The following is a 24518-nucleotide window of genomic DNA, read 5'->3' on the forward strand; positions in this document are numbered from 1 at the left end:
CCCCCCATAAAAAACACACAGCATAGGGGGCCACACCATCCTTCTATAGGTGCAGGGCCCCTGTGAGATCCCCTACCACCATACAAGCACAACACAGAGAGGGCACACCGTCCTTTTATAGGCGCAGGACCCCCTTCCAGGTGAGATCACCATACAAGCACACAGCACGGGTGGGGGGGCACACTGTCCTTCTATAGGGGCTGGACACCCTCACGAGATCGCCTTCATACAAGTACACAGCACAGGTGGGGGCTGCACCATCCTTCTACAGGCGCAGGACACCTCCCCCCAGGTTTAAGGTGTATCTGAGTGTGAGACCGGCCTTGTGGCGTGGGCCCTCCCGACCAGCAAGCTGCCCTGCAACCGCGCCGAACCTCGATGTCACAGACTTCCGGCCCCCGTGGCCCAACATTCCGAGGGCCGGCCAGATCCCCAACACGCATGCCCGGCCGAGGGAGAGCGAAACCCCCCAAACCAGACCGAGAGGCGCCGACCCTGTCACACCTCTGGTCTCTTCCCCAAGGGAGGTTTCGATCGACCACCAGGCCCCCGGTGAGCGGCCGCCTCGCCTGCTGGGTGTCTGGAGTCCCTCCCGGACCCACCTGAACAGATCAAAGGGCCGAGCGACAGGAAATCCCGACACACCGCCCCCCCAGGCATCAAGACCCCTCTCGGCAAGGACTCCGGACTTCAAAGAGGAGGGGGGAGTATAACAAGGGGTGCTGAAGGGACGAGAGGCAGAGAAGACCTGGACTGACGAGAGCCTGCTGACCTGGTCGCGGCTCGATCGCTCCCCGAACCGAAGAACTCTGAACCCTCTGAGCCCTGCTGACGCTGTCGCGGCTCCCCGAACTCTGAACCATCTGAGCCCTGCTGACGCTGTCGCGGCTCCCCGAACTCTGAACCATCTGAGCCCTGCTGACGCTGTCGCGGCTCCCCGAACTCTGAACCATCTGAGCCCTGCTGACGCTGTCGCGGCTCCCCGAACTCTGAACCATCTGAGCCCTGCTGACGCCGTCGCGGCTCCCTGAACTACGAACCTCCGGTGCCTGCTGAGTGACTCGCGGCCTGTTCCTCCAAGAGAATCGGCAGAGATTGCCGAAAGAAGTAACATCCCCTCAGCTCGAGGATTGAGAGCTGTGCGCCGGATACTCCGCAGAGACACTGATTCAAAGACTGTCCCGCTACCCCTTACCCCTCATCACGAGATCGCTGCCGCTTGTGGCACTAATTCTGCTCCTGCCTTCCGGATCATAAAGATCCCTGACATCTAACGATAAAGTCTATTGTCTTGCAAAGAATTCCTGTGTGGTGTCCCTCTATCCGAAGAGAGTAAGTGCAGCGTGTACGATCCTAGGTACGAGACCCTTCCAGGAAGGGCCTCCCCGCTCTTGCTCGGCCTAACTCTGGGAAAGGTGGGCCTCCGGGTGGTCAGGAACGTATTCCGCAGCCTCCCCGGGGAACGCCTTCCAACACTGAGGCAATAATACAAGCCTGTGCGCCCGTTTTCTGATGTAATGCCAGGAGGCTCGGCCCTCCAGCACGCACCACTCACCTGCAAGCACGCACCACGCACCTGCAAGCACGCACCACGCACCTGCAAGCACGCACCACGCACCTGCAAGCACGCACCTGCGAGCAAACACTCCACTCACCTACAAACACTCACCTGCAAGCAGGCACCACTCACCTGCAAGCAAGCACACCTCTGCAAGCATGCACCACTCACCTGCGAGGACACACCTGCGAGCACACACCACTCTCCTGCGAGCACACACCACTCTCCTGCGAGCACACACCTTCAAGCACACACCACTCACCTGCGAGCACACACCACTCACCTGCGAGCACACACCTGCGAGCACACACCACTCACCTATTAGAACACACCTGCGAGCACACACCACTCACTTGCGAGCACTCACCTGCGACCTCACACACCCATCACCGGCGAGCACACACACCCCTCACTGGTGAGCACACACCTGAAAGAACACACCACTCACCTGTGAGCACACACCACTCACCTGTGAGCACACACCACTCGCTTGCGAGCACACACCTGCGAGCACACACCACTCACCTGCAAGCACACACCTGTGAGCACACCCCTCACCTGCGAGCGCTCACCCCTCACCTGCGAGCACACACCTGTGAGCACACCCCTCACCTGCGAGCACACACGTGAGCACACACCACACACCTGCGAGCACACACCTGCAAGCACACACCACACACCTGCAAGCAGGCACCACACACCTGCAAGCAGGCACCACACACCTGCGAGGGCACATCCCCTCACCTGCAAGGGCACATCCCCATCCCCTCACCTGCAAGGGCACATCCCCATCCCCTCACCTGCAAGGGCACAACCCTCACCTGCGAGGGCACACCCCTCACCTGCGAGGGCACACCTGTGAGCACACACCCCTCACCTGCAAGCACACACCTGCAAGCACACACCACCTGCCTGCAAGCACACACCCTGCGCATGCGAGCACACACCTGCAAGCACACACCACCTGCCTGCAAGCACACACCCTTCGCATGCGAGCACACACCTGCGAGCACACACCTGTGAGCACACACCCCACACCTGCGAGCACACACCCCGCACCTGCGAGCACACACCCCGCACCTGCGAGCACACACCACCCACCTGCGAGCACACACCACCCACCTGCAAGCACACACCTGCAAGGGCACATCCCCTCAACTGCAAGGGAACATCCCCATCCCCTCACCTGCAAGGGCACATCCCCATCCCCTCACCTGCAAGGGCACACCCCTCACCTGCGAGGGCACACCTGTGAGCACACACCCCTCACCTGCAAGCACACACCACCTGCCTGCAAGCACACACCCTTCGCATGCGAGCACACACCTGCGAGCACACACCCCGCACCTGCGAGCACACACCCCGCACCTGCGAGCACACACCACCCACCTGCGAGCACACACCACCCACCTGCAAGCACACACCACCCACCTGCAAGCACACACCACCCACCTGCAAGCACACACCACCCACCTGCAAGCACACACCACCCACCTGCAAGCACACACCACCCACCTGCAAGCACACACCACCCACCTGCAAGCACACACCTGCAAGCACACACCCCTCACCTGCGAGCACACACCCCTCACCTGCGAGCACACATCTGCAAGCACACATCACTCACCTGCAAGCACACACTCACCTGCAAGCACACACTTGCGAGCACACACCACCCACCTGCGAGCACACACCCCACACCTGCAAGCACACCCCACACCTGCAAGCACACACCCCACACCTGCAAGCACACACCCCTCACCTGCAAGCACACACCCCTCACCTGCGAGCACACGCCCCTCACCTGCGAGCACACGCCCCTCACCTGCGAGCACACGCCCCTCACCTGCGAGCACACGCCCCTCACCTGCGAGCACACGCCCCTCACCTGCGAGCACACGCCCCTCACCTGCGAGCACACGCCCCTCACCTGCGAGCACACGCCCCTCACCTGCGAGCACACGCCCCTCACCTGCGAGCACACGCCTGCGAGCACACGCCTGCAAGCACACACCCCTCACCTGCAAGCACACACCCCTCACCTGCAAGCACACACCCCTCACCTGTGAGCACACACCACCCACCTGCGAGCACACACCCCTCACCTGCAAGCACACACCTGCAAGCACACACTACTCACCTGCGAGCACACACCTGCGAGCACACACCTGCGAGCACACACCCCTCACCTGCGAGCACTCACCTGCGAGCACACACCCCTCACCTGCGAGCACACACCCCTCACCTGCGAGCACACACCCCTCACCTGCGAGCACACACCCCTCACCTGCGAGCACACACCCCTCACCTGCGAGCACACACCCCTCACCTGCGAGCACACACCCCTCACCTGCTAGCACTCACCTGCTGGCACACACCACTCACCTGTGAGCACGCACAAACACACCTGCGCATGCCCGAAGACAGTTCCTCTGAATGGAGCAGGCGCGCAACGCCCATTGGTCTAAAAGAAGGGCTTCAGCAACCCTCCCACCCCCCCTCCCCCGTCGAGAATGACAGCTCTGCCGAGACAGCTTCCCGGGCATACACGCAGCCGCAACCCGAGTACTTCACAGACCATTTACTTGGTAACGAGGCTTTGTTGTTTTGTCATCCCTTCTTAGAGCCCCGCATCTCCAGTCGGACTATCGCTGGAAGAATTAGTCATCCCCCCGACTCTTTTAGTAACCCCCAACTCCCCCCCCGAAATGTGGCTCTAGTTGCAACTCTGGAATGGAGTGTATGTAGGGGGTCTTTATGGCATAAAGGCGTCCCTACTGCACTATGCTGGACCCACCTCCCTCCCTGGAACACAAGTCTTTCTTTGCACATTGGAAAGAAAGTTTTTCGCATACATTTTTTTCTTTTTTAGCGTTTGTAGCGCTCGCTCACATAGCGCCAAAAACGGAGCCAAACACAAATGACAAAACAAGTGGCGTGGCAATTCAGCAGGAATGAACCCTCGCTGGCTCTCCGGGGCCAGCTGGCCCGGCTGGAGTCTGAGGCTGCATGGGGGACATAACTTTCCATGGACGGATGGGAACCGACGGGGCAGGGAATGACAGACTTGTGCAATAACAAAGCAACCGTGGAAAATAAAGAGGTGAAGGGTAGGTGACTCGATGCCCCCCTTTCTCCCCGAGAAACCAGCGCCAGACGCTTTATTTTTTCACTTGTGCTTTTGTATAGCGCTATGTCATTTAACACGTCAGAGCGCTATTGTTGGAAAACGAGGCAGCATCTGAGAGGCCTGCACAAATAACATGACTACATTTGTCCTTCACTGGGAACCAAACACCCAATTGTAGCGCCTGACTCTCAGAGGGTAGCGTTGCATAGCAGTCTGAGGCTTACTCAAGGGACGTGGTGTTGGCTAGTAATCGCCATTACAGGTGCACAGAAATAACACTCAATAATTGATTGTCCAGTCTGTACTTTGCTTTATAAAAGTAAGATTACATTTATTAAACACACACACCACTCAATAGTATGCACCAATTTACAAATATACATAAGCTGTTGGAATTACTTTGTGACATTGCAGAACATCTCCACCCCTCCCGTAGGGGGGGTGGGGTCTAGTATCACCACTCCCATGTATGCACATCAACTTGCCCCCAATGCAGGTAGTTGAACATAACCTGGAGCGAGGGCCCTGCGCACTGGCACATCCCAGTGGCGACCCACCCCATTACCTCCACAAGCAGTAAAAAGGGGTAACCCTGCCTTGGTGACACATGACCCTGACTAAGCATCTCCTACTGACCATAAAGTAGGCACCTCTATATCTTAAGGGCCAGCAGTCTGGGGACTTCACCTAAGCGCAGCAGCAAGAATCCATGTTTACGCACACTTTAGGATGACAGTACTCATCACCTTGATTGATCATTTGAATGCATTGCAATTACAGCCCCTAAGGGCATCACAGATGAAATCACAGGATTGCGCATAAACAGCCAGACACCCTAGCAGGACTGTCTGGCAACATAGCCCCACTTGGCTTATGACATCTCCTTACACATGTGACTTACAGTCCCTTCAAAAGAAGTACTCCTGGCAACTACACTTCTCCTGCAGTGCGCCTCTTCACTTTAAAAGGAATCGCAGGTAAAAGCATGGGATTACGTAAATACAGCCAGACCCCCTAGCAGGAAGGTCCAGCAACATAACTCCATTTAGCTTAACATCACCTTACACAGGTACTTCACTTTACACATGTGACTTTCAGTCCACCTAAAAAGAAATAACCAATAGTAAATGCATTTTGGTGCAATTACACCCCTTCACCTCCAGGGGATGCCCTTCTTCACACATCCCCAACTCAGCCCTTCACTTCATGATGCACTTCTCCACACACCTTCAGCTGTAGAACAAAAGTTCCAGCCTAGAAGGTGTTTAAATGCTAGCTGAGCCCTTGAGGGTTAGGTCCCTTTAGGTCCCCATGACACTGAGGGTGGGACTTTTCTTCGTGCTGGGGGGGGGGGGGGGGGGGGGGGGAGACTGCGCTTCTCCAGCAGCTCCCCCAGCACCTTTTCACAAGTGAGGGTGACCCCCCTCCTCTGGGGGCCACAAAGCACCAAAATGGCAGATTTCCAAATGCCTGGCAAAGCATTATGGGGTGCTTCATGCTCCTCTTTACCAGCCCCAGCCACTGGGAACACTCTCCTCCGCCCTCTGAGTCTCTGAGAGGGTAGATTCAGCAGGGTGCTGTCTTCACTGGCTCCCTGTGCCAGCCTTTCGCCTGGCTCTCCTCCTTGGCCTCTTCTCCCTGCGCAGAGGTCCCTGCTTCTGTGCACCAGTCCTGGGCTCTTCTTCTAATGCTGTTAGGGTCCTGGGGGCAGTCAGGGGGTCTCTCCTTCCAACTGCCCATTGCGCCAGGCTCCAGCACCTTCAACCTCAACAGACCACACCCCAGAGAGAGCTTCTCTTCCTGTGCAAGCACTTTTTAAAAGTTGAGTAGGGGGCTGGCAGGAAGTCTCAGTTGGTCCTATCAAACAGCGACACATCACTTCCCTGCCCCCTCCTTCTTGTCCAGCCTCTGGGTTTGTTCAAAATGGCGTAGTCCATGGTCTCTGGCCACATGTCTCTGAAGCACCTTCCCCCCCACGCTGCCTTCCCTCGTTGGTGCAGCCTGGTGCATGGCACCCAGTGACAGCTGCTAATGGATGAGCCTGTAGCCCCACCCATCTTCTCTCCATGGAGAGGAGGCCCTTGCTTGTGGAAGAAAGGTTATCAATCCATCCAGCTGAGGTCAGCCCTCAGCCTGGGTCTGGTCATGGCTGGCTCAGAGAAATATGACAGTTCTGGATGACCCAAAAGCAGTACAAATATGACTTTGGACTCTGCAGAATACTTATTTTCACCTCCAATACAATGGACTTTAGTGCCTGTCTGGAAACTGTAGGCCTTGTGGAAGTTAATCTAACCATGGGCCCCACATCGCCATAGGGGAATAATGAAGTGAAAACACAGTAAAACACACCGACTTTCCCTGGCATGTTTCTTTCCAGCGTATAAAGCATATTCCATGTCACCAACCAATACTGCACAAGTCCTGCCACACCATTCACTTTGTAGCTGCTCCTGGACTGCGCACGCTAGGAATCTCCCCTGCGCAGCCCGTACACGTGTGCACACGCATGTACACATGTGTCTGCATGTAACCAGCCCGGTGTCCCTTACTCCAGCTGCTGTGCAGTGGCCTGGTCAAGCCAGGGGGACACCAGTAAAATCCCCATGCAGTCTCTTACATCCTGAGTTCACTGTGGGTGAGTCCCAACTTATGAGGCTCCCCCACAGTAAAAGCTCAACAATTAGGTGCTGAAAAAGCAAAAAATCCGGGAGGCTCATAGTGTCAGAACCACCTTCTAACAGCTATAAAGAAGGACGCTTCCTTTTGAGATGGATACTGGCAATCAGTAGTACATGTTTAGATAATGCACGCTTTTGCATAGGTCAGTCGAAGATATATATACACTGTACTACACAACTAGAACCCTCAGCCCTGGCCCAGCACCTCACAATCCGAGGCTTCAGACAACGGAGTTACCCCTCACTGGCTAAGGAAGGCTTCAGACAGCGGAGCTATTCCCCAGATTACGCACCCCACGGTTCGAGGCTTCAGACAGCAGAGCTATTCCCCAGATTATGCACTCCACGGGTTGAGGTTTCAGACAGCAGAGCTATGCCCGAGATTACACACCCCACAGCCAGAGTTTTCTGACAGCACAGCTCCCCCCCCCCCCACCTCCCCAATAATACACATCACAGAGACTTCAGACACTAGAGCTATCCATCTGTAACTTTACAGACCAAGGCGTCAGAGAGAAGAGCAGTCATCCCGATAAAATACCTCACAGGTTGAGGATTCGGAGAGCGGAGCTATCCCTCACAGGCTGAGGCTTCAGATAGCAGAATTACCCTTCACAGGCTGAAGCTTCAGACAGCAGAGCTACCCCTCACAGGCTGAGGCGGGCTTCTGGCAGCAGAGCTATCCCTCACAGGCTACAGACAGCAGAGCCACCCCTCACAGGCTGAGGCTTCAGACAGCAGAACCACCCCTCACAGGCTGAGGCAGGCTTCAGACAGCAGAGCCACCCCTCACAGGCTGAGGCAGGCTGAGGCTTCAGATAGCAGAGCCATCCCTCACAGGCTGAGGCTTCAGACAGCAGAGCTATCCCTCACAGGCTGAAGCAGGCTTCAGACGGCAGAGCCACCCCTCAGAGGCTGAAGCGGGCTTCAGACGGCAGAGCCACCCCTCACAGGCCGAAGCAGGCTTCAGACGGCAGAGCCACCCCTCACAGGCTGAAGCAGGCTTCAGACGGCAGAGGCACCCCTCACAGGCTGAAGCAGGCTTCAGACGGCAGAGCCACCCCTCACAGGCTGAAGCAGGCTTCAGACGGCACAGCCACCCCTCACAGGCTGAAGCAGGCTTCAGACGGCAAAGCCACCCCTCACAGGCTGAAGCAGGCTTCAGACAGCAGAGCCACCCCTCACAGGCTGAGGCTTCAGACAGCAAAGCCATCCCTCACAGGCTGAGGCTTCAGACAGCAGAGCTATCCCTCACAGGTTAAGACTTCAGACAGCAGAGCCACCCCTCACAGGATGAGGCAGCACAGCCACCCCTCACAGGCTGAGGCTTCAGACAGCAGAGCCATCCCTCACAGGCTGAGGCTTCAGACAGCAGAGCTATCCCTCACAGGTTAAGACTTCAGACAGCAGAGCCATCCCTCACAGCCTGACGCTAGACAGCAGAGCCACCCCTCACAGGCTGAAGCAGGCTTCGGACAGCAGAGCCACCCCTCACAGGCTGAGGCTTCAGACAGCAGAGCCACCCCTCACAGGCTGAGGTTTCAGACAGCAGAGCCATCCCTCACAGGCTTCAGACAGCAGAGCCATCCCTCACAGGCTGAGGCATGCTTCAGACAGCAGAGCCACCCCTCACAGGCCGAAGCAGGCTTCAGACAGCAGTGCCACCCCTCACAGGCTGAAGCAGGCTTCAGACAGCAGAGCCACCCCTCACAGGCTGAAGCAGGCTTCAGACAGCAGAGCCACCCCTCACAGGCTGAAGCAGGCTTCAGACAGCAGAGCCACCCCTCACAGGCTGAGGCAGCACAGCCACCCCTCACAGGCTGAGGCTTCAGACAGCAGAGCCATCCCTCACAGGCTGAGGCTTCAGACAGCAGAGCTATCCCTCACAGGCTGAGGCTTCAGACAGCAGAGCTATCCCTCACAGGTTAAGACAGCAGAGCCACCCCCCACAGGCTGAGGCAGCACAGACACCCCTCACAGGCGGAGGCTTCAGACAGCAGAGCCATCCCTCACAGGCTGAGGCTACAGACAGCAGAACCACCCCTCACAGGCTGAGGCTACAGACAGCAGAACCACCCCTCACAGGCTGAGACTTCAGACGGCAGAGCTTGCAGTAGCCCCCGCATCAGAGCCAACCCTGGATGCCGCACCAGTCCTGGGTGGTAGAACAGATGGCCCTCGGTGGTACCACCCTTTGTTGGAAGCGCTGCCTGGACATCAGATCCTGCCGAGGGCGCTCCTTATGACGCCCTCCTTCCCCGCCAGGCCCACCCCCTGCAGGCAGCGGACCGGCGCCACTCCGCGTGGCTTCTGTGCCAGGCGGCTCAGGAGCTAATCCAGGCTTTTGCAACAGAACGAACACTCAGCGTCCACGTGATAACGGAGATAAAGGGCAGAAGCCGAGCTTTCATGGGGCACCGTGCCAACCGAGGACCGCCAGGACGCAGTGCAGGGGGTGCCAACCGACGACCGCCAGAGCGGCAGTGCAGGGGGTGCCGACCGAGGACTTCCAGGGAGGCAGTGCAGGGGGTGCCAACCGAGGACTTCCAGGGAGGCAGTGCAGGGGGTGCCAACCGAGGACTTCCAGGGCCCAGTGCAGGGGGTGCCTACCGAGGACTAGCAGTGGGGAGGCTACTGAGGATCGCCAGGGCGCAATGCAGGGGGTGCCAACTGAGAACCGCCAGGGCGCAGTGCAGGGGGTAACAACTGAGGACCGCCAGGGCGCAATGCCTCCCGAAAGGTGCCCTCAGCGGGTGCCAACCGAGGACTGCAGGGGCGTAGTACCGCTGTGAAGGTGCTAACAGGGGCTGCCAACCAAGCACCGCCAGGGAGGGTGCAATGCAAGGGGTGCCAACCGAGGACCGCCAAGGCGCAATTCAAGGAGTGCGAACAGAGGGTCAATAGGGCGCCGTTCAGGGGGTACCAACCGAGGGCCCCCAGGGTGCAGTACAGGGAGGGGGGGTGCCCATCGAGGGCCGCCAGGGCGCAGTGCAGGGGGGTGCCAACCGAGGGCCGCAGAGGGTGCAGTGAAGGAGGGGTGCCAACAGAGGACCACCAGGGGGCAATGCTGCCAGGCACCAAACAGAGGGTCGGCGATGACACTATGGCTACACACCAGGCGCGCAACACCCAGTGGGCTCACAGGGCTTCGCCCCCCCCCCCCTCCCCTCCCCTCCCCTCATGTGTGTCAGCCCGGCTGAGACAGCCTTGCGGGCTGGCGTCCGTTTAATTGCAGCCGCACCCGAGTACTTCACAGGTCTTCAAAAGACCATTTATCCGTTAATTAGGTTTTCGTTGTGTTTTCACCCCTTCTTACAGACACTCTGCCTATGGCTGTAAGACTTAGTCCCCCCCCCCCCCCAAATCTTTTTCAGCCCCCCCCCCCGAAATTATGGAGACAGCATCGGTGTCTCCACTGAGGACTTAGGAGGGGGTGGGGGGTCACAGAGACAGCAGATGCCCACCAGGGAGGCATCATTGGAGCCATGATAGCCGGCTCGAGCGCGTGAGTGCCAGGGCCCAGCAGCAGAGGGTGGTCGTCAGTGGAATGGACACAGTTTACCAAACCGGACTCTGACCTCCAGTTTCACTGAAAGAACCAGCCGTGTGATCTCAGACTCCGACCCCCTTACAGTCGTGCCGCGGGAGGACGAGACACGCGCAAGAGAAAGGCAGAGGCGGCTGCAGACCGTGCTTAATTTGAGCCGGTGGTTACAGGTGATGGGCACTGACTCCCATTGTTCCTCATTAAACTTTGACGCAAAGTAAGAGAGCCAAAAACACTAAAAGAGGTGTAGAAGGAGGAGAACGAGCGATAAACCGTGAAAGAGGATAAAAGGACCCGCAGGAGTGAGATAAAGAGGCAGGGAGTGTCTGGTGGTAGAGGCCTGAGGTGTGACTCAACACCACAACTCTTTGGTCTATGGTACACAACCATCCCTAGTACTGGCCGCAGTTCAACGCGATTAGAGGCGGAAGGATACACTTACACAGCCAATAGCATTAGGTGAGAGAAAAAGAATCCACTCTGAGTCAAAGCGTGATTGACAAGGTCTCAAGCCAATGGCTGAACGAGCATGGCCCAGGAAGACAGATGCTTGAGCGAGGCGCTGCAGCCCCCTCAATAAGACCATAGAAATCAGGTGTAGAAAGAGCAACGGGAGGCCGTTTAAGTGTTTGTGTTCCGGCTGCATAAGCTGCGCTTCCACGGATAGCATCACTTCCACTAACAATAAGATTCATGTTTTTTCAGTCTTTTTAGGTCTGGGCTACACAGCACATGCGCTGTCTCGAAGAGACGTGTTCTCTCTGTGGACTTACAGGCCGCCCATCTTCTGCCTTTGGTAAACTTCAGTGACACTCATTTCCTTTGATGCCATCTTCATGGCATGCTGGCGTCATGCCCTCTTCTTCTGTTTGGCCCTCCCATAGAGCATGGACCAAGTACATGTCTCCTTGCACGGCTGGCGGTTTTCACAGATATGTGTTTTCAAGCCCTCCATACGATTACCCATGTTGTCAGGGCGCCTCTTTTATCCGTGGTGCTGCTCTTCCTTTTCACCCCTCTGTTTCTACCCCACCCATGTAGAACATACTGGTATATATGTGTACACACAGCCCATGAGCATAAAGTATGCATATTTGAACACACATCACGAAAATGTATTTTCCCCCTTCATGTTGCTTTCTCCTGCCCTCTCCCATTGTTGCTTTCTCCCGCCTCTCCCATTGTTGCCTTTTTTTCCCGCCCTCTCACATTGTTGCTTTCTCCCGCCCTCTCCCATTGTTGCCTTTTCCCGCCCTCTCCCATTGTTGCCTTTTCCCCGCCCTCTCCTGCCCTCTCACATTGTTGCTTTCTCCCGCCCTCTCCCATTGTTGCTTTCTCCCGCCCTCTCCCATTGTTGCCTTTTCCCGCCCTCTCCCATTGTTGCCTTTTCCCCGCCCTCTCCCATTGTTGCCTTTCCCCGCCCTCTCCCATTGTTGCCTTTTCCCCGCCCTCTCCCATTGTTGCCTTTTCCCCGCCCTCTCCCATTGTTGCCTTTTCCCCGCCCTCTCCCATTGTTGCCTTTTCCCCGCCCTCTCCCATTGTTGCCTTTTTCCCGCCCTCTCCCATTGTTGCCTTTTCTTTTCCCGCCCTCTCCCATTGTTGCTTTCTCCCGCCCTCTCCCATTGTTGCCTTTTCCCCGCCCTCTCCCATTGTTGCCTTTTTCCCGCCCTCTCCCATTGTTGCCTTTTCTTTTCCCGCCCTCTCCCATTGTTGCCTTCTCCCGCCCTCTCCCATTGTTGCCTTCTCCCGCCCTCTCCCATTGTTGCCTTCTCCCGCCCTCTCCCATTGTTGCCTTCTCCCGCCCTCTCCCATTGTTGCCTTCTCCCGCCCTCTCCCATTGTTGCCTTCTCCCGCCCTCTCCCATTGTTGCCTTCTCCCGCCCTCTCCCATTGTTGCCTTCTCCCGCCCTCTCCCATTGTTGCTTTCTCCCGCCCTCTCCCATTGTTGCTTTCTCCCGCCCTCTCCCATTGTTGCCTTCTCCCGCCCTCTCCCATTGTTGCCTTCTCCCGCCCTCTCCCATTGTTGCCTTCTCCCGCCCTCTCCCATTGTTGCTTTTTCCTGCCCTCTCCCATTGTTGCTTTCTCCCGCCCTCTCCCATTGTTGCTTTCTCCCGCCCTCTCCCATTGTTGCTTCCTCCCGCCCTCTCCCAATGTTGCTTTTTCCTGCCCTCTCCCATTGTTGCCTTTTCCCGCCCTCTCCCATTGTTGCTTTTTCCTGCCCTCTCCCATTGTTGCCTTTCCCCGCCCTCTCCCATTGTTGCCTTTCCCCGCCCTCTCCCATTGTTGCTTGCTCATCTCCCCATCCCGTCCTGCTTTCCTGCTTGTCCCCGTCCCGCCCTCTACCTCTCTCGTCCTGCTCTTTTTCTGCTCCATCCGATGGCATTACAGCACTCGTCCCGCCCTCCATCTTGCCGTAGTGCTAACACCAGCTGACGGTTTTGGAGCACTTTGAGTGCTGACCAGTTGTATTACACAACGACACATTCATTGTCGCAGGGAGAAGCGCAAGTGATTTGCCCAGAATCGGACACTGTTCAGCCGACCCCCAAGATTCGAACCTGGTTCCCCAGTCGCCAGCTGTGGCTGTTGCGCCACATCCTCGCTTCACTTCAAAGCTCCTCAACGGTTTCATACCTTCACTTACATATTTCAGCAAGACCCGTCAACAATGAACAAGCATTGGCAAAAGATCTCAGCAATGCCTGAGCGATCGCCAGGTCTATGTGAATGTCTTTCAGCGATGCTGTCCAGCAGCACATCTGTTCTTCATGGCTGAAAGTCAGGGGAAAAAGCTCTATGATGAGGCCGGCGCTTTTTTGTGCTAGGAGGGGCAGGATGGTACACTCAACGGGGTTGGGGGGGGGGGGGGCAGGGGGGGCAGGGGCAAAGAGTCTCTGCATCCGCTCAACATCCTCGGTTCTGGCCTTTCAGTAACTTTCGGCCATGCTGAACTAGCAGCATGCTAGACAACATGGCTAAGAGACATTCACGAGGCCACAGCTCGAGCATTGCAGAGACCTAGTGGCTTTACCAATGCTTGTTTGAACTTGAAACTAGAGGCACTCTGCATGGCTACAGGAGTGCGTGAAAAACGGCAACATGTCAAAGGTTTTCCAACACGTGCAAATATACAGTTTGTTTTACTATGTAAACTTTAAACCCTCCCCGAATGTTCCAGAAGGAGGCTCGGTGCGCAGGAGGTACATGGATGCACCAAGCACAGTGCCCACGAGGCACACGCACAGTGCGCACGGGACACATGGACGCACCATGAACAGTGCGCACGGGGCACAAGGACGCACCATGCACAGTAGGTACATGGACGCATCATGCAGTGCGCACGAGGCACATGGACGCATCATGTAGTGCCCACGAGGCACATGGACGCACACGCACAGTGCGCACGGGGCACAGGACGCACCATGCACAGGAGGTACATGGACGCACACGCACATTGCGCAGGAGGTACATGGACGCACGGGGCACATGGACGCACCACGCACATTGAGCAGGAGGTACATGGGCGCACCATGCACAGTGCGCACGAGGCACATGGACGCACAGTGCGCACGAGGCACATGGACGCACAGTGCGCACGAGGCACATGGACGCACAGTGCGCACATTAGGCTTCTTTGCAGAGTTTGACGGGATCAAAGATCTTATTGGGGGGGTCACACACCACAAAGGGCATGAAGCTTGCTTTGTGTGATGCATAAAAAGGCCATGATTTCTTGAGGTTGCATTTGGTCTCCTCCCGCCTTAAGCGGCAGTTAGGGTTCTTCACATCCCTAGTGCTTCCGGGGGTGGGGTTAGGGGCCAGGTCCGCGACAGCCAAAAACTGAAAGGGTCGGCCCCAAAGCCCACGCAATGTGCCCTGTTAGGACAGGTCTGTTCGACAGGTGTTCTGCATAAACCTAGATCTGATGGTAGTAAAAGGGTCGGGAGTGGGTGCAGATTGTGCTCAAGGGACACAGCATTGTGGTTAGAGGGTGTGAGATGTGTTTGTGGTGGATAAAACACGAGAAAACGACGCTCATTCATTTAGGCTAACTTCATTCCGTCATCAATGTTCTGTGACGTCGCAGTCCAACACGTGACTCAAGCCACTGTTTAGTTCGTGTTATAATAAAGACCCATAAGATTGTCACTGGTTCAGAAATGATTCCCAGTGACCACCTGAGCAGAGTGCACGTTCACAAGGACAGTGCAACTGCCCCAGCCGGAAAAACAGACTATGTAACATGTCATGTACCGAGAGCAGATGCTGTAAACAATCCGTGCATTAGAATAGCGAGAGGATCCTCGATGTATGTGAGCAATCCGTGCATTAGAATAGTGAGAGGATCCTCAGATGTATGTGAGCAATCCGTGCATTATAATAGTGAAAGGATCCTTAGATGTATGTGAGCAATCCGTGCATTAGAATAGCGAGAGGATCCGCGATGTATGTGAACAATCCGTGCATTAGAATAGCGAGAGGATCCGCGATGTATGTGAGCAATCCGTGCATTAGAATAGCGAGAGGATCCGCGATGTCTGTGAGCAATCCGTGCATTAGAATAGCGAAAGGATCCTTAGATGTATGTGAGCAATCCGTGCATTAGAATAGCGAGAGGATCCGCGATGTATGTGAGCAATCCGTGCATTAGAATAGCGAGAGGATCCTCAGATGTATGTTAACAATCCGTGCATTAGAATAGCGAGAGGATCCTTAGATGTATGTGAACAATCCGTGCATTAGAATAGCGAGAGGATCCGCGATGTATGTGAGCAATCCGTGCATTAGAATAGCGAGAGGATCCTCAGGATGTATGTTAACAATCCGTGCATTAGAATAGCGAAAGGATCCTTAGATGTATGTGAACAATCCGTGCATTAGAATAGCGAGAGGATCCGCGATGTATGTGAGCAATCCGTGCATTAGAATAGCGAGAGGATCCTCAGATGTATGTTAACAATCCGTGCATTAGAATAGTGAAAGGATCCTTAGATGTATGTGAACAATCCGTGCATTAGAATAGCGAGAGGATCCGCGATGCATGTGAGCAATCCGTGCATTAGAATAGCGAGAGGATCCGCGATGCATGTGAGCAATCCGTGCATTAGAATAGCGAGAGGATCCGCGATGCATGTGAGCAATCCGTGCATTAGAATAGCGAGAGGATCCGCGATGCATGTGAGCAATCCGTGCATTAGAATAGCGAGAGGATCCGCGATGCATGTGAGCAATCCGTGCATTAGAATAGCGAGAGGATCCGCGATGCATGTGAGCAATCCTTGCATTAGAATAGCGAGAGGATCCGCGATGCATGTGAGCAATCCGTGCATTAGAATAGCGAGAGGATCCGCAATGCATGTGAGCAATCCGTGCATTAGAATAGCGAGAGGATCCGCGATGCATGTGAGCAATCCGTGCATTAGAATAGCGAGAGGATCCGCGATGCATGTGAGCAATCCGTGCATTAGAATAGCGAGAGGATCCGCGATGCATGTGAACAATCCGTGCATTAGAATAGCGAGAGAATCCGCGATGCATGTGAGCAATCCGTGCATTAGAATAGCGAGAGGATCCGCGATGCATGTGAGCAATCCGTGCATTAGAATAGCGAGAGGATCCGCGATGCATGTGAGCAATCCGTGCATTAGAATAGCGAGAGGATCCTTAGATGTATGTGAGCAATCCGTGCATTAGAATAGCGAGAGGATCCGCGATGCATGTGAGCAATCCGTGCATTAGAATAGCGAGAGGATCCGCGATGTATGTGAGCAATCCGTGCATTAGAATAGCGAGAGGATCCTCAGATGCATGTGAGCAATCCGTGCATTAGAATAGCGAGAGGATCCGCGATGCATGTGAGCAATCCGTGCATTAGAATAGCGAGAGGATCCTTAGATGTATGTGAGCAATCCGTGCATTAGAATAGCGAGAGGATCCGCGATGCATGTGAGCAATCCGTGCATTAGAATAGCGAGAGGATCCGCGATGTATGTGAGCAATCCGTGCATTAGAATAGCGAGAGGATCCTCAGATGCATGTGAGCAATCCGTGCATTAGAATAGCGAGAGGATCCGCGATGCATGTGAGCAATCCGTGCATTAGAATAGCGAGAGGATCCTTAGATGTATGTGAGCAATCCGTGCATTAGAATAGCGAGAGGATCCGCGATGCATGTGAGCAATCCGTGCATTAGAATAGCGAGAGGATCCGCGATGTATGTGAGCAATCCGTGCATTAGAATAGCGAGAGGATCCTCAGATGTATGTGAGCAATCCGTGCATTAGAATAGCGAGAGGATCCTTAGATGTATGTGAGCAATCCGTGCATTAGAATAGCGAAAGAATCCTCAGATGTATGTGAGCAATCCGTGCATTAGAATAGCGAAAGAATCCTCAGATGTATGTTAACAATCCGTGCATTAGAATAGCGAAAGGATCCTTAGATGTATGTGAACAATCCGTGCATTAGAATAGCGAGAGGATCCGCGATGCATGTGAGCAATCCATGCATTAGAATAGCGAGAGGATCCGCGATGCATGTGAGCAATCCGTGCATTAGAATAGCGAGAGGATCCTTAGATGTATGTGAGCAATCCGTGCATTAGAATAGCGAGAGGATCCGCGATGCATGTGAGCAATCCGTGCATTAGAATAGCGAGAGGATCCGCGATGCATGTGAGCAATCCGTGCATTAGAATAGCGAGAGGATCCTTAGATGTATGTGAGCAATCCGTGCATTAGAATAGCGAGAGGATCCTTAGATGTATGTGAGCAATCCGTGCATTAGAATAGCGAGAGGATCCGCGATGCATGTGAGCAATCCGTGCATTAGAATAGCGAGAGGATCCTCAGATGTATGTGAGCAATCCGTGCATTAGAATAGCGAGAGGATCCTTAGATGTATGTGAGCAATCCGTGCATTAGAATAGCGAAAGAATCCTCAGATGTATGTGAGCAATCCGTGCATTAGAATAGCGAAAGAATCCTCAGATGTATGTTAACAATCCATGCATTAGAATAGTGAAAGGATCCTTAGATGTATGTGAGCAATCCGTGCATTAGAATAGCGAGAGGATCCTTAGATGTATGTGAGCAATCCGTGCATTAGAATAGCGAGAGGATCCGCGATGCATGTGAGCAATCCGTGCATTAGAATAGCGAGAGGATCCGCGATGCATGTGAGCAATCCGTGCATTAGAATAGCGAGAGGATCCTTAGATGTATGTGAGCAATCCGTGCATTAGAATAGCGAGAGGATCCTTAGATGTATGTGAGCAATCCGTGCATTAGAATAGCGAGAGGATCCTCAGATGTATGTGAGCAATCCGTGCATTAGAATAGCGAGAGGATCCGCGATGCATGTGAGCAATCCGTGCATTAGAATAGCGAGAGGATCCTTAGATGTATGTGAGCAATCCGTGCATTAGAATAGCGAGAGGATCCGCGATGCATGTGAGCAATCCGTGCATTAGAATAGCGAAAGAATCCTCAGATGCATGTGAGCAATCCGTGCATTAGAATAGCGAGAGGATCCTTAGATGTATGTTAACAATCCGTGCATTAGAATAGTGAAAGGATCCTTAGATGTATGTGAGCAATCCGTGCATTAGAATAGCGAGAGGATCCGCGATGCATGTGAGCAATCCGTGCATTAGAATAGCGAGAGGATCCGCGATGCATGTGAGCAATCCGTGCATTAGAATAGCGAGAGGATCCGCGATGTATGTGAGCAATCCGTGCATTAGAATAGCGAGAGGATCCTTAGATGCATGTGAGCAATCCGTGCATTAGAATAGCGAGAGGATCCGCGATGCATGTGAGCAATCCGTGCATTAGAATAGCGAGAGGATCCTTAGATGTATGTGAGCAATCCGTGCATTAGAATAGCGAAAGAATCCTCAGATGCATGTGAGCAATCCGTGCATTAGAATAGCGAGAGGATCCGCGATGCATGTGAGCAATCCGTGCATTAGAATAGCGAGAGGATCCGCGATGCATGTGAGCAATCCATGCATTAGAATAGCGAGAGGATCCGCGATGTATGTGAGCAATCCGTGCATTAGAATAGCGAGAGGATCCGCGATGTATGTGAGCAATCCGTGCATTAGAATAGCGAGAGGATCCGCGATGTATGTGAGCAATCCGTGCATTAGAATAGCGAGACCTTTGTCTCCGTCTCTCTCCTTACTTAGAAATGCTTTTATCCTAAAGCTATCTGTGCAAGGTTTAATTAACAAGAGACGAATCCATACAGGGGGGGGGGGGGGGGCGGTTCCGAAATCTGATGAGGACTACACCACTTCCGGTGCAAGCTGTTACAAGAGGGTAGATGCAACCTCCAGCCCCGCGGGGGTGTAACGTCGAAGTGCGGGACAGACCGAGGCCCAGGGCCAGCTCCCGTCCAGGCGGGCATTGGCATACATCAGCTGGGCTGGCTAGTGCGGTACAAATCAGTCCCTTGGAAGCAGTGTTGGAGGGCGCAGGGGGGGGGGGGGGGGGGGGGGGGGGGCGAGGGAAGGAATCTGATGGGCAACCAAGGTCACTCCGGTAAGAAGGGGTGACCTAGGAAGTAGTTGGGGTCAGTCACGAGCTTGCACGTAGGCTCTTCCGGGGTACGCAGAAAACAAAATTGTACATATTTCAGTTTTATGTTCGGTATGGCTATGTATGAGATACGTGTTAAGGTTAGCCATAAAGAAGCGCAAATACGTTGTGTACGAAAACTGTGTAAAATGTATGAATGTGTGGGTTCGCTGCGTTTTGAAAATTATTGAATTTTAAATATGATTTTTTTAATTTTTAATAAAATACGGCCGGGGATATCGGACCCCTTTTCCAAGACACGTGTGGCTGTATTTATTATGTATGCCTCAGGGGAAGGGGGTGATGGGTAAGATGCCCGGTGGTCACTGGCCCGGAGGTGGGGTGCCACACGATGGAGGGGGGACTCGGCAAAACCTGGCCCTATCGACTCCGTTTGTAGAGGCGCTACACGCTACAGCGCGCGACCTTTGAAGTGCTGAGGGGGCTGTAGAGGCGCTACACGCTAGGCGCGTGAGCTTTGAAATGCTGAGGGGGCTGTAGAGGCGCTACACGCTAGGCGCGTGAGCTTTGAAATGTTGGTGGCTTCAGGCTAGGGTAGTGAATGTCTTCTAAAGACTCAAAACTCGCAGGCCATGCACACGCACATGACACCCCCACACATACACACACACCTGGGCTAAGGGTCAAAGGGTAGGCTCCCCAGGAATAGAAAGCGCGGGCAAGGCAGCAAAACCATTCAGCATGAAGTCACACCTGGGCGTGCGTTCTGATGTCAGAGGTCACAGAGTTCAATGCTTACCCAACAGCATTGAACGCCATGACATAACGCCACGTATTATAAAGTACCCTAACCGCATGTTTTAAGGATCTTTGAAGTCCCGTCATGTTCTATGTCCTTAAAGGCACTCGACCTGTGACCCCCCCCCCCCCCCTGTGCCCCTATGGTGGCATGCCTCCTCTGTGACATGCACGGGCGACAGCTGTGGGTTCCAGGTCTCACTCCCAGTGATAAGCCTCAACAACTGGGACCGCACGGTGCTGCTAAAAATGAGGTTTTCAGACTGAAACGGGCTGATTGAGACATTCACCTATTTTGGAACAGGCGTGCTATGAAGGAGAACGAAGAAAAAGAAAAGACAGATGAATGAAAAAGTAAGCCTGGGTGGAGTTCGCAGAACTAGCAGAACTCTGAGAAGAGGGAAGGGGGGCTCCCCCAGCTACGCGGAGTTCCGCGAGCAGCGGAGAGGGCCGTCGTTCGCAGTTCGCACTGATATAGCTCTCGTTTTGCCCGCACTGTTAAAATGAGCGTGGACGCCCCTCGTGCCGTGCAAGAGGTCGCTGCTTCTCTCTGCTGCTGAGTAGAATCCATGTTCACGGGCTGGGACGTCTGTTTAGCAGCTATCGCTGGTGGGTGAGCAGCTGTGTAAGCGGTGAGCGAGCTGTGGGTATGTAGGGTTCGCGGTGGGCGTTTTACATTTCTGCCCTTGTGCCATCTCGTTTCTGTATTGTACGTGGAGCAATCCGCGCCTGTTCCGTCCCATTACACAGCTAACAAAACATTGGGCGCTGCTTAAAGTGGAGGGGGTCGTTCCGGGTCTCAGATCCGCTAGTATTTTAAAACGGAGGTTGAAAGGGGACTCTCTGGGGCCTGTATTCATGTTCTTACCTCTTCACGTGTAAGGCACTGATCTATTTCTGAACAATGGAGGTAAGAAGTGCTGAAGCGTTCCGTGTCGCCCCTGCTTCCCTCTCACATCCTTTCATTAATCTGGCGTTCGCTGTGAAGCTTTGCTTTGCCAGGATGCCGCGGGAAGTATCTTTTTTTCTGACAACGATTACTCTTGTCTGATGAATAGCTCGAAACGAGGGCCCTCCTCCAGTGTTTACAACAGGGTGCATGGGAGTTTTGGCTGAAGGCAGCGCCACTTTCTCTTAGTGTCTGTCAGAGGCAAAAAGGTGCTCAGAACAGGTGCTCATCCAATCCTTGGCCTCTTTAGAAAGCGCGCAGAGCCATGATCGCGTATGCCAGTCGCAGTTGTGATTCTATGCAAATGTGTGGGTAGGGTGGTACTCTATGGGAATTTTAGTGAACACGTTTAAGCCACGCCCATGATGATATAGACCTTGCCCGTTTCAAGGACCCTCACTTATTTTTAAAGCACTTAAAGCCCCGGCGACCCGGAGTACCACTGTTTGCACTAGTGCCATGTGTCTGAGATGCAGCGGGGCCCTTTAAGGAGGGCAGGAGGAGGGGGGGGCAGGAGGGGGGGAGCGGGGGCAGGAGGAGCGCGGACGGGGGGGGGGGCAGGAGGAGCGCGGACTGGGGGGGGGGGCAGGCGGAGCGCAGACTGGGGGGGGGGGGGCAGGCGGAGCGCAGACTGGGGGGGGGGGGCAGGAGGATCGTGTGCACGGAAGGGACAAATATTTACTCTGCGGCGCCGTCACTTCACAGCTCGAAGTGTTCTCCGGAGCAACCAGGTGAGGGAGGGTTACATGGGAGCGGCTGTTTACCGCCTCCGGCCGTGAATAAACCAGGCCCCCCTGAACCCACAGGGGGGGGGGGGGGGGGGTAGGATCGACAGGGCTGGCCCCCAAAGGGGGGAGTCTTCAACGGGTCTGTCTGCTGCTCAGGAGGTTTAGTGCGGTCAACATAAAATCTGAAAAACGCCCAACACAAGCGCACGGTGTATTTATATTCTCCACGGCCGCTGCAACACACACGCACTTTATGAAGTCTCAAAAGCCGCTGCAACACACACGCACTTTATGAAGTCTCAAAAGCTGCTGCAACACGCGCACACACGCATTTTATGAAGTCTCAAAAGCCGCTGCAACTCACGCACTTTATGAAGTCTCAAAAGCCGCTGCAACACGCACTCACATACACTTTATGCCGTCTCCAGTTTACCTTTGTTTACTCTCTACCATCGTCTCCCGGTTCTGTTTTTATTCCGATTGCCGCTTTCCTACCCACGGTTTGTGCCTTGAATGATGGCACTCAATCGCTGCCCATCCTTGGGACGCTCCGGGAATAGATCAGTGTACTCCCCCCTCCCCCACCCTGTACCCGCCAGCAGAGCTCCCGAACTGTCCTGGACAGCCTCCCTCCTGCATTACTGAGGCACTCGAGAATAGCACAACTACAAGTACCACAATGCAAAGCAAAAAATAAACAGGGTCGGCTCTAGGACAGCCTGGCGCGCGTGCTCGCGGACATTACATCAGAATCACGCGCACTGTCATCTTGATCGTTATGTGCAGCTTGTGAATTTGAGGCGCCCACGCATTAAACAGTTTGGGTACTTGCAAATGGGAAATACAACTCCCACAATGCACTGCTTTATTAAATCAAAGCCTATGAATGGAAAGAACGAGGTCGGAGTGAATGACTCAGTCTTCCCTCCTTAGGGGTGAGTGTCACGCCCAGCCACGTTTTTTCCATTTAGACACTTGGGATCGTGCATTTATAATGACTTTATTAAGATAAATGCCAACAGCGCAGTGTGAATGCAGCACCGGGCCATCCCATCCCAACCGGCGTGGGAGACGGGAGATCTTTGCCAATGTAGCGCCTCGAAGTGTTTTCCCACTTACCTAGTGCCGCCCTGGAAGTTCCCAGAAGGTGTACGTGCAGCACGTCAGGGCGCTTCTGGTGCTGGGAACACTCTGAGGGGTCCTTCCACGATCCACAGACGCCCCGGGGGTGGGAGGGGGAATCGGAGCCCCCTCACTTCAGCAGGGGTGAGTGCAGACCTCTCGGAGCCCTCTCACCCTCAGAGGGGTCCTTCCACGATCCTCAAAGACGCCAGGGGGACCCCAAAGTCTGCAGCGATCAGTTCACGCCAGGCACAGGGCTACCCACGTGATTCCAAGACCCTTGGAAGAACCCCCCCCCCCTAATATTCAAGGCTCCGCGTGGGGAGGGATGACCCCAGGCTCGGGGTGTGAGTGCACACTCTTGTGTGAGCACGGAGCCCCTCGGGTGCAGACTGGAGGGAGCTCCGAGAATGAATGCACACTAAGCACGGGCACCCTCGGGTGCGTTTTCCGAGTTCGACAATCGGGAGGGAGCTTCGGGAGTGAGTGCACACTCTAGTGAGTACTGACACCTTCGGGGGCTTGTTCCGCGGGAGGGAGCTCCGAGAATGGGTCCACACTAAGAAAGTACGCCCTCGGTGCGTCTTCCGAGTTCCACAATCGTGAGGGAGCTTCGGGAGTGAGTGCACACTCTAGTGAGTACTGACACCCTCGGTGCGTCTTCCGAGTTCCACAATCGTGAGGGAGCTTCGAGAGTGAGTGGACACTCTAGTGAGTACGGACACCCTCGGGTGATTTCTTCTGAGTTCCACAATCGGGAGGGAGCTTCCGGAGTGAGTGCACACTAAGCAAGTACGCCTTCGGTGCGTCTTCCGAGTTCCACAGGCGGAGTGAGGCTCCGAGAGTGAGTGCACACTCCTAGTGAGCACTGACACCCTCGTGTGTTTCTTCCGAGTTCTACAGGCGGAATGAGGCTCCGAGAGTGAGTGCGCACTCTAGTGAGTACTGAGACCCTCGGGTGATTTCTTCCGAGTTCCACGGGGTGAGGCTGTGCAGCAACCTCTCAGTCGGGGGCTCCGGGTGTGAGTGCAGGACACCCCTCCAGGCTCGCTCTGGTGTGAATGCTGCCGGGGGTGTGTCAGGACTTTTCCTCTGGATGGGGCCGCGCTCACGTGACCTCCCTCCCCCTCCACTCAAAGGCCGATAATCTCCTCAGGTCTCTTATCTCAGCCTCTTCCAGAAGCAGAGAAAGATCTCATTGGCAAACTGAGGAGGGAGGCGCCGAGCCGTCTCTTAAAGGGACAGGCCGGGTGAAATTCGGAGCCATTGAAAATCATTCGCATATCACCCAACATCAGGGGGCTGCGAAGATGGGCGCTTCGGCGAGCGAGGGCGACCAAACAAAACAAAAGTAAGGGATAACTACAGAAAAGAAACAAAGGCGCGGACTGCTGACGGTCCGGAAACCAGGGGGCTTAACAAAGAGACCCCAATGGGCATGCGATTGCCTCTGCCCCCCCCCC

The 24518-nt window shown here is 54.8% G+C and overlaps 1 protein-coding gene across 2 annotated transcripts in view; it reads right to left on the bottom strand.

Annotated features, from left to right (window-relative positions):
• Positions 1 to 24118, bottom strand: part of C12H17orf114 (chromosome 12 C17orf114 homolog) — a 122148-nt gene extending 98030 nt beyond the window's left edge. Inside the window, exon 1 of one of the 2 annotated variants that reach the window (XM_085639520.1) lies at positions 23053 to 24118. The gene's annotated coding sequence lies outside the window, so the exon portion shown is untranslated. Of the gene's footprint in view, positions 1 to 22366; positions 22395 to 23052 lie in introns of those variants that run through there. The other variant, XM_085639521.1, reaches the window with a different exon arrangement.
• Between the last annotated feature and the right edge of the window lie 400 nt (positions 24119 to 24518).

The sequence above is a fragment of the Triturus cristatus genome, chromosome 12, assembly GCF_964204655.1.
Source record: "Triturus cristatus chromosome 12, aTriCri1.1, whole genome shotgun sequence".
Lineage (NCBI taxonomy): Eukaryota > Metazoa > Chordata > Amphibia > Caudata > Salamandridae > Triturus > Triturus cristatus.